Source organism: Nanorana parkeri, unplaced genomic scaffold, assembly GCF_000935625.1.
Source record: "Nanorana parkeri isolate BGI_ZX_2015 unplaced genomic scaffold, ASM93562v1 scaffold3678, whole genome shotgun sequence".
NCBI classification, from domain to species: Eukaryota; Metazoa; Chordata; class Amphibia; order Anura; family Dicroglossidae; genus Nanorana; species Nanorana parkeri.
In genome coordinates, this window is record NW_017309946.1 from 14381 (window position 1) to 18293 (window position 3913).

Genomic DNA, 3913 nt, shown 5'->3' on the forward strand with positions numbered 1-3913 from the left:
CCGTTATTGGGGTGCAGACTTCCGCACCCCCCTTCCACAGTCTTTTATTGGGGTGCAGACTTCCACACACACAGCCCCTTCCACAGGAAGGCAGCTGACGATGAGACAGCGCAGGAGGATTGGGCGTCACAGTCTTTATAGCACAGGGGGCACCAAAAGTTCAAATGACACGTCGACGCATGCAGCAATGCGCGCACACATCTATGCGCAAACTGCTGAACATGAACTCTGGCTTCTTGACCAACTTCACTCCAACAGGAAGAGGTTCTGTGCGGGTCATCCATGTCCCTGAAAACGCTCACCTGCCCCTGTGGTGTCCTTTCCTTACTGGTCAACGAGATTCTGCAAAGAAACATTGTATATAAACATTGATCAGAGGGGGAGATAGAGAGATACAAAGTAACATTGTATATAAACATTGATCAGAGGGGGAGATAGAGAGATACAAAGTAACATTGTATATAAACATTGATCAGAGGGGGAGATAGAGAGATACAAAGTAACATTGTATATAAACATTGATCAGAGGGGGAGATAGAGAGATACAAAGTAACATTGTATATAAACATTGATCAGAGGGGGAGATAGAGAGATACAAAGTAACATTGTATATAAACATTGATCAGAGGGGGAGATAGAGAGATACAAAGTAACATTGTATATAAACATTGATCAGAGGGGGAGATAGAGAGATACAAAGTAACATTGTATATAAACATTGATCAGAGGGGGAGATAGAGAGATACAAAGTAACATTGTATATAAACATTGATCAGAGGGGGAGATAGAGAGATACAAAGTAACATTGTATATAAACATTGATCAGAGGGGGAGATAGAGAGATACAAAGTAACATTGTATATAAACATTGATCAGAGGGGGAGATAGAGAGATACAAAGTAACATTGTATATAAACATTGATCAGAGGGGGAGATAGAGAGATACAAAGTAACATTGTATATAAACATTGATCAGAGGGGGAGATAGAGAGATACAAAGTAACATTGTATATAAACATTGATCAGAGGGGGAGATAGAGAGATACAAAGTAACATTGTATATAAACATTGATCAGAGGGGGAGATAGAGAGATACAAAGTAACATTGTATATAAACATTGATCAGAGGGGGAGATAGAGAGATACAAAGTAACATTGTATATAAACATTGATCAGAGGGGGAGATAGAGAGATACAAAGTAACATTGTATATAAACATTGATCAGAGGGGGAGATAGAGAGATACAAAGTAACATTGTATATAAACATTGATCAGAGGGGGAGATAGAGAGATACAAAGTAACATTGTATATAAACATTGATCAGAGGGGGAGATAGAGAGATACAAAGTAACATTGTATATAAACATTGATCAGAGGGGGAGATAGAGAGATACAAAGTAACATTGTATATAAACATTGATCAGAGGGGGAGATAGAGAGATACAAAGTAACATTGTATATAAACATTGATCAGAGGGGGAGATAGAGAGATACAAAGTAACATTGTATATAAACATTGATCAGAGGGGGAGATAGAGAGATACAAAGTAACATTGTATATAAACATTGATCAGAGGGGGAGATAGAGAGATACAAAGTAACATTGTATATAAACATTGATCAGAGGGGGAGATAGAGAGATACAAAGTAACATTGTATATAAACATTGATCAGAGGGGGAGATAGAGAGATACAAAGTAACATTGTATATAAACATTGATCAGAGGGGGAGATAGAGAGATACAAAGTAACATTGTATATAAACATTGATCAGAGGGGGAGATAGAGAGATACAAAGTAACATTGTATATAAACATTGATCAGAGGGGGAGATAGAGAGATACAAAGTAACATTGTATATAAACATTGATCAGAGGGGGAGATAGAGAGATACAAAGTAACATTGTATATAAACATTGATCAGAGGGGGAGATAGAGAGATACAAAGTAACATTGTATATAAACATTGATCAGAGGGGGAGATAGAGAGATACAAAGTAACATTGTATATAAACATTGATCAGAGGGGGAGATAGAGAGATACAAAGTAACATTGTATATAAACATTGATCAGAGGGGGAGATAGAGAGATACAAAGTAACATTGTATATAAACATTGATCAGAGGGGGAGATAGAGAGATACAAAGTAACATTGTATATAAACATTGATCAGAGGGGGAGATAGAGAGATACAAAGTAACATTGTATATAAACATTGATCAGAGGGGGAGATAGAGAGATACAAAGTAACATTGTATATAAACATTGATCAGAGGGGGAGATAGAGAGATACAAAGTAACATTGTATATAAACATTGATCAGAGGGGGAGATAGAGAGATACAAAGTAACATTGTATATAAACATTGATCAGAGGGGGAGATAGAGAGATACAAAGTAACATTGTATATAAACATTGATCAGAGGGGGAGATAGAGAGATACAAAGTAACATTGTATATAAACATTGATCAGAGGGGGAGATAGAGAGATACAAAGTAACATTGTATATAAACATTGATCAGAGGGGGAGATAGAGAGATACAAAGTAACATTGTATATAAACATTGATCAGAGGGGGAGATAGAGAGATACAAAGTAACATTGTATATAAACATTGATCAGAGGGGGAGATAGAGAGATACAAAGTAACATTGTATATAAACATTGATCAGAGGGGGAGATAGAGAGATACAAAGTAACATTGTATATAAACATTGATCAGAGGGGGAGATAGAGAGATACAAAGTAACATTGTATATAAACATTGATCAGAGGGGGAGATAGAGAGATACAAAGTAACATTGTATATAAACATTGATCAGAGGGGGAGATAGAGAGATACAAAGTAACATTGTATATAAACATTGATCAGAGGGGGAGATAGAGAGATACAAAGTAACATTGTATATAAACATTGATCAGAGGGGGAGATAGAGAGATACAAAGTAACATTGTATATAAACATTGATCAGAGGGGGAGATAGAGAGATACAAAGTAACATTGTATATAAACATTGATCAGAGGGGGAGATAGAGAGATACAAAGTAACATTGTATATAAACATTGATCAGAGGGGGAGATAGAGAGATACAAAGTAACATTGTATATAAACATTGATCAGAGGGGGAGATAGAGAGATACAAAGTAACATTGTATATAAACATTGATCAGAGGGGGAGATAGAGAGATACAAAGTAACATTGTATATAAACATTGATCAGAGGGGGAGATAGAGAGATACAAAGTAACATTGTATATAAACATTGATCAGAGGGGGAGATAGAGAGATACAAAGTAACATTGTTTATATACATTGATCAGAGGGAGAAAGAGAGATACAAAGTAACATTATCTTAATTCTGTAAATTATGTTTTTGTGGTATAATGGGTTAGTTTTCCCAAATCTCTGCTAATGTACTAATTTTTCCTTCTTTCCTGTAAGTTATCATTTGTCTTTTTTTTTGTATATTTATTTCTTTTATTATAACAATTGATATTTCAACAATTTTTCTTTTTTTTTGGTTTGTATTTTTTACTATCACATAAATATTTGGAAACGTAAAAGATAAGAAAAGCCTTCATTTTACCTGTAAATAGTTTTAGAATGCTTTGTACTTGAATTATAATCATTTCAGAAAAGGGAAAGTTATAGAATACAATTCAGAGGTTTTATATCTAGTATATAAAGGGCGGTTTTTGTTTTGGTATTTTTATGTTTATGGATTGCATTAAAAATAAAATATTTTGCCCGGACAATACCACCGCAGGAAAGTCTTGTTTGTCCTATAATGATGATCTGGGTGTTACTTGGTTATGTTCAGTAATGAGAACGTTTTTGTTGAATCGATTGGCTTGTAGCAGAAATGTAGACATTGCTCTGGTCCATAAGGAGGGTGTACGGAGGGGGA